We start from the raw sequence: 13,127 nt of genomic DNA on the forward strand, positions 1-13,127 counted from the left end.
CTATGTTGGGGCCGATTGCAACACTTAATACATTCTACAAGTATGGTCACTTGTATTGACTAAACACCATTTTGTTTCAAGTTCAAAACTTGGCTAATACACACATATATACACTAGTAAAGCATCCTCTCCCTTTCCATCAATTTAACACATGCATTACTCATTAATATACAAAAATTATATTCGGCCTTAGCACACAACTTGCTAGCCGATTCTTCTCTATCTAGCAACCAACGCACATATGTGCTCACTCAAAAATGCTAAAAAGAAGATTCAAGAATCATCAATCCACCATCACATGCATCATTAACAAGCTTCATATTTAGCATGCAATGGCATTAATACAAAATCCACCTAGGCCGAATATCATCCCCATGACATAGCAAAGATTTGAACCATGGGCTAATTAGAACTCAAGCTAGCAACTAAAAAAAAACATGCATGAATCTCATGGCACAACCTCAAACATACCTTGATCTAGATACAAGTATGGCCAAACCTCTTCCTAATCCTCTTCCAAACCAAACATGAAGCAAGAACTCCTTGCTCCTTCCTTAGAATTTTCGGCCAAAAGAAGATGAAAAAGGATGAACAAAATTTTTCTTTTCTTTTCTTTTACTCACGGCAATGGGGGGGGAACAACCACACACTTTTTTTTTTGTTTTCATCATATTCCCTTTCATTATTTTATGCCCATGCTCCTTATTTTATCATACTTCCCATGACACACTAACTCAACATGTTTATGACATGTTCTTGCCCATCACACTTGGTCTACCATGCTTGTCATGGCCGGCCACTACTAATTAGGGGGGAATTTGACATGCAAGTCCCCCCTTTTTATTTCATGCACTAATAGGTCCTTATGCTTTGACCTATCACATTTCAAAATTTTCTCACATAAGTCCTATTTACTAAAATTCACCTACAATTAAACAAAATTCAAACACGAAATTTTCACACATGCACATGTACATATAATGAGCATCAATTATGACGGTTAATTATTTTTATGACTCGGTTTAGCGGTCCCGAAACCACTTCCCGACTAGGGTCAATTTTGGGCTGTCACAACTCTTCCCCACTTAAGAAATTTTCATCCCCGAAAATCTTACCGGTAAATAAGTTTGGGTATCGTTCTTTCATCGAGCTCTCGGTTTCCCAAGTAGCTTCCTCGATCCCGTGTTTGAGCCATAACACCTTTACTAGCAGAACCCTTTTGTTTCGCAACTCCTTCACTTCACGAGCTAGGATACGCATCGGTTCTTCTTCATAACTCATATCGGCTTGAATTTCAACCTCTGATGGGCTAATTATGTGCGATGGATCAGATCTATAGTGTCGAAGCATCGAAACATGAAAGACGTCGTGGATCTTTTCAAGTTCAGGGGGCAAAATCAATCGATACGCAACTGGACCAACTCGTTCGGAGATTTCGTACGGCCCAATGAATCTCGGACTCAACTTGCCCTTACGGCCAAATCTGAGTACCTTTTTCCAAGGCGAAACTTTAAGAAACACTTTATCTCCCACCTGATATTCTATGTCTTTTCGTTTCAAATCCGCATATGATTTTTGACGATCTGTGGCTGCCTTCAGACTTTCACGGATTACCTTTACTTTCTGTTCGGCATCTTTAATCAAATCAACTCCGAAAATTTTACTTTCACCGAGCTCGGTCCAAAACAATGGTGTACGGCATTTACGACCGTACAAAGCCTCGTAAGGTGCCATCTTAATACTTGATTGAAAACTATTGTTGTAAGCGAATTCAATCAAAGGTAAATACCGTTCCCATGAACTACTGAACTCGAGGATGCAACATCTCAACATATCCTCAAGTATCTGAATTATCCGCTCGGATTGACCATCGGTTTGGGGGTGAAAAGCAGTGCTAAAATGCAGCTTGGTACCCAAAGCTTCTTGCAATTTCTTCCAAAATCGTGAGGTGAATCTCGGATCTCTATCCGACACGATAGAAATAGGTACCCCGTGTAATCTCACAATATGAGAAACATACAATTCGGCTAGTTTATCCAATGAAAAATCCGTACGTACGGGGATAAAGTGAGCCGACTTAGTCAGTCTATCAACAACAACCCAAATCGCATCCTTCTTACTTGCTGACAATGGCAGTCCGGACACAAAGTCCATTGTGACTCTATCCCATTTCCACTCGGGTATCATGATCGGCTGAAGTAATCCTGAAGGCACTTGATGTTCCGCTTTCACTTGTTGACATATTAAACATCTCGAAACAAAGTCGGAGATGTCTCGTTTCATACCATGCCACCAAAACTGACGTTTCAAATCGTTGTACATTTTCGTACTCCCCGGGTGAATTGACATTCGGCTACAATGGGCTTTGTTCAGAATCATCGAAATGAGTTCTGAATTTCTTGGAACACACAACCGACTTCTGAACCTCAAACAATCGTCATCATCAATTTGAAATTCGGATTTCATATTCGGAACACATTCAGCCCGTTTTGCAACCAATTCAACGTCGACTTTCTGAGCTTCACGAATTTGACGAATCAATAATGGTTTGGCCTTTATATCAGCTACTAACACATTGTCGGGTAGAACAGACAAGTGCACATTCATCGCTCGTAAAGCAAACAGTGATTTCCGGCTTAAGGCGTCCGCAACCACATTAGCCTTTCCCGGGTGGTAATCAATGACAAGCTCGTAATCTTTCAACAACTCAAGCCAACGTCTTTGTCGCAGATTTAAGTCTCTTTGAGTCATCAAATATTTGAGACTTTTGTGATCCGAAAATACATGGCACTTTTCACCAAATAAGTAATGTCGCCATATTTTTAAAGCAAATACGATGGCAGCTAGTTCAAGATCATGGGTCGGATAATTTTTCTCATGTGGCTTTAATTGTCTCGACGCATAGGCCACCACTCGACCTTCTTGCATCAATACGCAACCCAACCCAAGTAGGGATGCGTCACTAAAAATGACAAACTCTTTGCCTGATTCGGGTTGCACTAAAATTGGAGCTTTAGTCAAATAAGTTTTCAGTTGATCGAAACTTTTCTGACATTTCTCCGTCCATTCGAACTTAACATCCTTTTGAAGTAGCTTCGTCATTGGTGTGGCTATCATCGAGAAACCTTTTACAAATCGTCGGTAATAACCGGCGAGCCCCAGGAAGCTCCGAACTTCGGTAATATTTCTTGGAGGCTTCCAGTTAAGTATGGCTAAAATTTTGCTCGGGTCAACTCGAATACCCGATGCGGATACCACGTGACCCAAGAAGCTAACCTCTCTTAACCAGAACTCACACTTACTGAACTTAGCATATAACTGCTTATCCCGCAAAATTTGCAACACTAATCTCAGGTGCTCAGCATCTTCGGTCTCATCTCTTGAATAGACCAAGATGTCATCAATGAACACAACTACGAACCGATCCAAATATGGTCTGAAGATCCGATTCATCAAATCCATAAATACCACAGGGGCATTAGTGAGCCCAAACGGCATCACTAAGAATTCGTAGTGACCATATCTCGTTCTGAAGGCAGTTTTGGGTATGTCCGAATCTCGAATTCGCAACTGATAATAACCCGATCTCAAATCTATTTTTGAGAACACTGAGGCTCCCTTCAGTTGGTCGAACAAATCATCGATACGCGGTAACGGATATTTGTTCTTTATTGTCACTTTATTCAGCTGACGATAGTCAATGCACAACCTCATGGTTCCGTCCTTCCTTTTCACGAACAATACTGGTGCACCCCAAGGTGAGAAACTTGGTCGAGCAAAACCTCTATCCGTCAATTCTTGCAACTGAGCTTTCAACTCTTTTAACTCGGTTGGTGCCATGCGATACGGAGCTATCGAAATCGGCGTAGTCCCAGGTACAAGCTCAATACCAAACTCTATCTCTCGAACAGGTGGTAAACCCGGTAATTCTTCAGGAAAAACATCCGGGTATTCACAAACCACCGGCACAGATTCGGGTTTCTTTTCTAATTCTTTGTCATCAAGTACATACGCAAGGTATGCTTCGCACCCTTTTCTTACATATTTCTGGGCCAACATTGAGGATATTATAGTTGGCAACCCCTTTAAGTCCGTAGACTCAACTCGGATTATCTCGTTATTTGCGCACCTCAAATCAATAGTCTTGCTTTTGCAATTCACAACCGCATCATGCGCGGTCAACCAATCCAAACCAAGAATAACATCAAATTCATCAAACGGCAAAAGCATCAAGTCCGCCGGAAAACAGGAACCTCGAATTACTAGGGGACATTTCTTACACACTTTGTCGACAAGCACGTAACGACCCAAGGGATTTGACACCCGAATTACGAACTCAGTAGACTCAATAGGTAAAGTCTTACTGGATGCTAAGGTTTCACATATGTAAGAATGAGTAGAACCGGGGTCAATCAAAGCAATTACATTAGTATCAAAGAGAGTAAAAGTACCGGTAATAACATCAGGCGAAGAAGCATCCTCGCGGGCACGTATAGCATAAGCTCTAGCAGGCGCACGAGCCTCGGATCTGGTCATAGCATCTCTCGATCCTCTCTGACCACCACTAGCATTGCCCGTATTTCCAGATGGTCTACCTCGAGCAGTGGTAGCACCCGGTTTCCCACTCTGATTTACATTCTGTTCAGACAACCTCGGGCAATCTTTAATGAAGTGGTCAACTGATCCGCACTTGTAACAGGAGCGGTCATGGAATCTACAACTCCCCGAATGCCATTTACCGCAATATCGACATTCCGTTCTGTCTCGACATTCATTCCCAACACTGGCGACCGAAGTGCCTCGTGTACCCACAGGGGGTCGATCACGATCTCGTCTAAAAAGGCCCGAAGTGCCTCTAGACCGGCCCACATCATCTCGAAATTTCTTCGATGCCTGTTGAAGAGACTTTCCCGAGGATCTTTTACGAAACTCTCCATTTCCCACATCAACTTTTTGTTTTTCTTTTCTAAGCTCTTCGGCTTTACAAGCTCGCTCGAAAAGTACTACGAACTCTCGTATTTCAAGAATGCCCACGAACATTTTTATATCTTCATTCAGCCCATCCTCGAAGCGTTTACACATGATAGCCTCGGACGAAACACATTCCCGAGCGTACCTACTAAGTCTAACAAATTTTCGCTCGTAATCAGTAACTGACATAGAACCTTGCTTAAGCTCAAGAAATTCCTTCCGTTTTTGATCAACAAATCTCTGACTGATATACTTTTTTCGAAACTCAGTTTGGAAAAACTCCCAAGTTACTTGCTCTCGGGGCACAACAGAAGTCAGAGTACTCCACCAATAGTAGGCAGAATCGCGTAGCAAAGAGATAGTACACTTTAGGCATTCATCGGGTGTACAAGATAGCTCATCGAGTACCCGGATAGTGTTGTCCAACCAAAATTCAGCTTGCTCGGCGTCGTCGCTATCCGTAGCTTTAAATTCAGTAGCCCCATGTTTTCGGATTCTGTCAACTGGGGGCTTATTTGACCTTATTTGGTCAGTTTCCGGAGGTAGTGTAGGTGCGGGGGTTGTATTAGTCGGGAATGGAGGTTGTGGAACAGCCGTATTAGTTCGAATGTATTGGTTGAACCAATCATTCATCACGCTATAGAAAGCTTGTCTAGCTTCATCATTCGGATTACTAGCATTAGGTTGAGAGTCCGCCGGCGCTGTCCCTTGTGCGGGAGTAGGCGCTACACTCTCAAGATCATCAGCTACCGCTCGGTCGGGATCGGGATCTATTACTATAAATAAACACATTTGCAAATGTCAGAAATCACCACACTATCAAATAATCACATAAAATGGCATGTATAGCTAGACCCAACGCATTACGGTAGTCCTAGAATCGACTAAACCGTAGCTCTGATACCAATCAAATGTAACACCCCATACCCGAGACCATCACCGGAGTCGAACACGAGGTGTTAACAGACTTTAAACCACTTATAAAAAAAATTTTCCAGACACTGCCAATCTGCGTACTAGTCGTTAAAAAAAATCATATCTTGAGTTCAGAAACTTGGAATCCAGTTCCGTAAATTTTCCCCAAAACTAGACTCATATTCCCATCTACATATTTTTTTCTAGAATTTTTGGTTGGGCCAATTAGTACAGTTTATTAGTCAAAGTCTCCCATGTTACAGGGATTGACTACACTGACCTTTGCACATTACGACTTAGATATCTCCCTGTACAGGGCTTCAATACTGATGCCGTTTGTTTCTATAGAAACTAGACTCAGAGAGGAATCTATACATATATGGTATGACTCCTGAAACCGTTCTGGCCCTGTCTCACGAGAACCTGAATATCTCTTAACATACTATCCATATGATTGTTTCGTTACTTTCCTATGAAAATAGATTCATCAAGGTTCGTTTACATAATTTATTCACTATTTAATTCCAATCCTACTATTTTTAGTGATTTTCCAAATCTACATCACTGCTGCTGTCAGCATCTGCCTTTAAGGTAGACTTTACCTATTTCATAGTTTCCATGATTCAACTAGCCCTTTTAGCATAGATAGCACAAATTATGATAGTGATTAACCATTTCCATGGCCAATCCTTGTTAAGCTTATCCACACCTCTCAATAACCATATCCATACCAAATGATGATAACATTATGCTCAAACATATATAAGCCATTTTCGCATGGCTATCCAAAATTATACAAGTCCAAAGGGTCCATGACCCACAACAAAAAGGGTAGTCCTATACATGCCATTTCGAAGTTCAACCAAAATTGTACCAAAAGGGGGGGGCTTTGATAGTGTGGGCGACTTCGACTTCAAAATCCCGAGTCCGATAGCTGGAGAACCAAAATCTATAAAACAGAGAATCAAGGAGATGGAGTAAGCAATTTATGCTTAGTAAGTTTTGAGCAAGGGATTCCAGCACAACAAAAGTATAGCATTCATGTAGCTAAACGGATAATTTCATATGCACAATTTTTCAATATCATACTTACTTCACATTACCAACCCTTTTATTCATACACAAAGATCAACTTAGGCAAAGGCCGGTAGCTCATTTATCAACTGAGCGAATACTTATTTGTAAGGGCTCAACTAATTCAAAGCACATACGAAACATACCTCAATGTTGGGATGTTTCAAGCGTATTAACTGAAATTTTTACAGCAAGATCATTCATTCCCAAATCACGTACCTTCGGAATTTAACCGGATATAGCTACTCATTCAAATGCCTTCGGGACATAGCCCGGTTATAGTAACTCGCACAAATGCCTTCGGGACTTAACCCGGATTTAGTAACTCGCACAAATGCCTTCGGGACTTAACCCAGATTTAGTAACTCGCACAAATGTCTTCGGGCTTAGCCCGAAATTAGTATCTCGCACAAATGCCTTTGGATCTTAGTCCGGATATGGTCACTTAGCACAAAGCCTTCGGGACTTAGCCCGGACATCATTCAAATAACCATGCACATTTAAGAATAAATCATGGCACATTCGTATTTCGTTTTCGTTAGCAAAACTCAAACACAAGACACTTATCATTCTTGCAATTTCGGCTCAATAGCCACACACAAAGAGCATGATTTTGATTTGCTTAAAACATGATCTAATCAAATCATAATTTAAGCTCTATTACTCAAGAACTTACCTCGGATGTTGTCGAACGATTCCGATAGCTATTCGACCACTTTTTCATTCCCTTTATCGGATTTAGTTCCCCTTTGCTCTTGAGCTTAATTAAACAAATAAATTGATTTAATCATTTGAGCATCGAAAAGAGGAACACAAGGCACTTAGCCCATATTTATACATTAGACATTAAAGTCACATATGTACGGAATCATGAATCAAACTCAACATTTTGGCTAATTTTTCCCATTGGCCGAATTTTCTAAGCCAAGACAAAAGCATCAATATGCTTGCCTCTGACCGAATACATGCAACACCAATCTCCTTCCTATGGCCGAATATGAATGTCTATGTTGGGGCCGATTGCAACACTTAATACATTCTACAAGTATGGTCACTTGTATTGACTAAACACCATTTTGTTTCAAGTTCAAAACTTGGCTAATACACACATATATACACTAGTAAAGCATCCTCTCCCTTTCCATCAATTTAACACATGCATTACTCATTAATATACAAAAATTATATTCGGCCTTAGCACACAACTTGCTAGCCGATTCTTCTCCATCTAGCAACCAATGCACATATGTGCTCATTCAAAAATGCTAAAAGAAGATTCAAGAATCATCAATCCACCATCACATGCATCATTAACAAGCTTCATATTTAGCATGCAATGGCATTAATACAAAATCCACCTAGGCCGAATATCATCCCCATGACATAGCAAAGATTTGAACCATGGGCTAATTAGAACTCAAGCTAGCAACTAAAAAAAAACATGCATGAATCTCATGGCACAACCTCAAACATACCTTGATCTAGATACAAGTATGGCCAAACCTCCTCCTAATCCTCTTCCAAACCAAACATGAAGCAAGAACTCCTTCCTCCTTCCTTAGAATTTTCGGCCAAAAGAAGATGAAAAAGGATGAACAAAATTTTTCTTTTCTTTTCTTTTACTCACGGCAATGGGGGGGAAACAACCATACACTTTTTTTTTGTTTTCATCATATTCCTTTTCATTATTTTATGCCCATGCTCCTTATTTTATCATACTTCCCATGACACACTAACTCAACATGTTTATGACATGTTCTTGCCCATCACACTTGGTCTACCATGCTTGTCATGGCCGGCCACTACTAATTAGGGGGGAATTTGACATGCAAGTCCCCCCTTTTTATTTCATGCACTAATAGGTCCTTATGCTTTGACCTATCACATTTCAAAATTTTCTCACATAAGTCCTATTTACTAAAATTCACCTACAATTAAACAAAATTCAAACACGAAATTTTCACACATGCACATGTACATATAATGAGCATCAATTATGACGGTTAATTATTTTTATGACTCGGTTTAGCGGTCCCGAAACCACTTCCCGACTAGGTTCAATTTTGGGCTGTCACATTTCATATGAGAGCATATAAGTTTGAGGCATTTCATCACAATTAGAGATATTACCTGATCTCTGGCATCTATCACAAGAATTAACATACCTGTTAGCGTCTTTGAATAGTGTGGGCTAATAAAAACCTGATTTAAGCATTTTATGTGTTGTCTTAGTCCCACTGTAATGTCCTCCTGTAGGTCCTGAGTGGCAACGTTCCAAGATTTTACTCGCCTTTGATTTTGTAACACATCTCCGAATTACTTGACATGCACATACACGAAAATGAAAATGATCCTCCCAAAAATAATTTTTTACATCGGTAAAGATTTGCTTCTTTTGATGATGTGTCAACCCTTTTGGTAGGATGTTAGCAGCTAGGTAATTCGTAATATCCGCAAACCAAAGAACTTCAAAGTTAGTAATAATTAAGAATTGTTCCTCAGGAAACGAGTCATTTATTTCATTTTCATCAAGCTCCTTGAGATGTGAATTCTCTAACCTGGAAAGGTGATCCGCTGCAAGATTTTTAGCTCCCTTCTTATCTTGAATTTCTAAATCGAATTCCTGCAATAATAAAATTCATCTTATAAGTCGAGGTTTTGCATATGTTTTACTGAGGAGATAACAAAGAGCTGAATGGTCAGTGTAAACGACAACTTTAGATAATATCAAATATGGCCTAAATTTATCGAATGTAAAGACCACAACGAGCAATCCTTTTTCTATAGCAGTGTAGTTTTCTTGTGCAGCTGTCAATGTCTTGCTAGCATAATAAATCGGTTAAAAATGTTTGTCTCTTCGCTGTCCAAAAACTGCACCTACTGCAAAATCACTCGCATTACACATTAGTTCAAAGGGTAAATTCCAATAAGGTGCAACTACAATTGGAGCATTAATTAATTTTTCTTTAAGAGTATTAAATACTTCTAAACATTCCTGACTAAAATCGAAAGACACATCTTTTTCTAGCAAATTCGTTAAAGGCTTAGCTATTAAAAAATCTTTAATAAATCTTCTATAAAATCTATCATGTCCTAAAAAGCTTCGTATAGCCTGAACTGAACTTGGGGGAAGTAATTTCTCAATGGTTTCTATTTTTTCTCTATCAACCTCAATCCCTTCACTAGAAATTTTATGACCTAACACAATCCCCTCTCAAACTATGACGTGACATTTTTCCCAATTAAGTACAAGCTTCGTTTCCTCAGATCTTATTAAAACTGGTTTTAAATTTTTAGGACAAAGATGGAAAGAATTACCAAATACCGAGAAATCATCCATAAAAACCTCCATAATGTCTTCTACGAGTTCATCAAAAATGGCCAACATGCAGTGTTGAAACGTAGCAGGAGCATTACATAATCCAAAAGGCATTTTTCGGTAAGCAAACGTACCATATGGACATGTAAGTGTCATTTTTTCTTGGTCCTCGAGAGCTATCGGGATTTGAAAGTAGCCAGAGAGTCCATCTAGGAAACAATAATACATATGTCCAGATAATCTTTCCAACATTTGATCAATGAATGGCAAAGGAAAGTGATCTTTTCTTGTGTCATTGTTCAACTTCCTATAGTCAATGCAAACTCTCCATCTCGTTACTGTTCTTGTTTGAATCAACTCATTCTTCTCGTTTGCTACAACAGTCACGCCTCCTTTCTTAGGAACAACCTGCACAGGACTCACCTAAGTACTGTCAGAAATAGGATAAATAACTCCAGCATCTAGAAGTTTAATTACCTCAGCCTTAACGATTTCTTTCATGTTAGGATTCAGTCATCTTTGAGCTTGTACACATGGTTTGTATTCATCCTAGATTAAAATTTTATGGGTGTAAAAAGAAGGACTGATCCCTTTAATGTTAAAAATCTTCCAAGTTATGACCCTTTTATGCTCCTTTAATACTTGTAATAGCTCATCTTTTTTGGATGTAAATCTGAAGCAATAATCATTGGTAATGTGGAATTATTTCTAAGAAACACATATTCTAAGTGATTTGGTAATTGCTTTAGTTCCAACTTGGAAGGTTCTTCAATAGAGGGTTTTAATTTCAATTCATCGTTTACCTCAATACCCTCATAATTCTTCTGTCTCAATGAAGACTCATTAGAATCTAAATCAACTTTTGTCTTACCTATCACAGCATTATCGTCATCCACCTCCTCTCTTTGAACAAGACATAGTTTCAACGTGTCCTTATGAACAATTTATTTTAAAGAATCTTGAATAACATGATCAATAGAATCAATAAAATAACAGGAATCATCTTATTCTCTAGAGAATCTCATGGCATCATAGATTTTAAAAATAATCTCTTTGCCACCTACCCTAAGCACAAGTTTACCATCACCCACATCAATAGCAGCCCTTGCAGTGGCTAAGATGGGCGACCTAAAATTAAAGGTACCTCAACATCCTCATCCATGTCAAGCATAACAAAATCAACAGAGAATATGAATTTATCTACTTTTACAAGCACATCTTCAATAATACCCCTAGGATTTTTAATAGATCTGCCAACTAATTGAATACTTATCTTAGTGGGTTTTGGTTCCCCAAGACTAAGCTGCTTCAACATTTTATAAGGCATCAGATTAATTCTAACACCTAAATCAGCTAATGCTTTCTCAAGATTTAAACTACCAATTAAACAGGGAATAGTAAAACTTCTTAAATCTTTCAATTTGATTGGTAGTTTATTTTGAAGAATAGCTGAACATTCCTCATTGAGTCCCACAGTAGATAGCTCTTCAAACTTCCTTTTATTTGTTAATAGCTCTTTCAAAAATTTTGCATATGTAGGCATCTGAGAAATAGCTTCAACAAAAGGTAAGTTAATGTGCAACTGTTTAAAGAGTTCAAGAAATTTACCGAATTGTGTATCTATACGGTCTTTCTGGAACTTTTCTGGATATGGAATTGGTGGTTTATATTCCTTAAGTACCAGTGTTTCACTCATTTTGGGTTTTACCTCCTCGTCTTTTTCCTTATCAGATTCCTGATGTAGCTTCTTTTCAGGTTCAGTTAACACTTTCCATTACTTAGTGTAACTACTTTCACATGCTCTTTTAGGTTGGGTTCGATGTTACTAGGCAAACTACCTTGTTGCCTTTCTGAAACTAATTTAGCAAGTTGTCCGATTTGATTTTCAAGCCCATGAATCGACATTTATTGATTTTTCAAGGTCGTATTAGTGTTTTGAAAACAAGTCTCTGACATCGAAATAAATTTTGCCAACATCTTTTCAAGGTTTGGTTTCTTCTCTTGCTGATATGGTTGTTGTTGAAAACCTGGAGGAGGTTGTGGTCTTTGGTTTCCTTGACCTCCCCATGAGAAATTTGGGTAGTTCCTCCATCCTGCATTATAGTTATTACTATAAGGATTATTTTGAGTTTTAGAATTATTACCCATATAATTTATTTGCTCATTCTCCATGCTAGGACCATAGGGTAAATATTCTGAGTTATTTATTCTACTTGCATTTGAGTCGCATTGCATCATTGGATGTACCTGTGTAGAAACATATAAACCATCAATCTTTTTATTCAAGAGTTGTACCTAGTTTGATAACATGGTGACTGCATTTAAGTTAAAAACACCGGCTGCTTTTGTCGACTTTGTCCTCATGACTTTCCACTGATAATTATTCAGTGACATCTCCTCTATAAACTCATCAGCCTCGTCAAGTGTTTTATTATTCAAAGTACCACCAGCGGCTGCATCGACTAGTTGCCTAGTTAAGGGGTTCAAACCGTTGTAGAAAGTTTGAACCTGTAGCCATAGAAGTAACCCATGGTGAAGGCACCTTCTTAATAAATCCTTATACCTCTCCCATGCATCGTAAAGGGTTTCTAAATCCATTTGCATGAAGGAAGAGATATCATTCCTCAGCTTAGCTATCTTAGCTGGTGGAAAGTACTTTAACAAAAATTTCTTAGTCAGTTGCTCCTATGTAGTGATAGAACCTCGTGGTAGGGAGTTTAACCACTATTTAGCCTTATTTCTTAATGAGAATGGAAACAACTGAAGGCAAATGGCATATTCAGAAATGCCATTTATCTTGAAAGTGTCGCAAAGTTCCAGAAAGTTAGCCAAATGAGTATTTGGGTCT

The 13,127-nt window shown here is 38.9% G+C and overlaps 1 non-coding gene across 1 annotated transcript; it reads left to right on the forward strand.

Annotated features, from left to right (window-relative positions):
* The first annotated feature begins 12,803 nt into the window (after positions 1-12,803).
* Positions 12,804-12,910, forward strand: LOC121213333 (small nucleolar RNA R71). The gene has a single exon (XR_005908716.1). It is a non-coding gene; the product is annotated as a small nucleolar RNA R71 (small nucleolar RNA).
* The last annotated feature ends 217 nt before the right edge of the window (positions 12,911-13,127 follow it).

This window comes from Gossypium hirsutum, chromosome A13 (assembly GCF_007990345.1).
Source record: "Gossypium hirsutum isolate 1008001.06 chromosome A13, Gossypium_hirsutum_v2.1, whole genome shotgun sequence".
Lineage (NCBI taxonomy): Eukaryota > Viridiplantae > Streptophyta > Magnoliopsida > Malvales > Malvaceae > Gossypium > Gossypium hirsutum.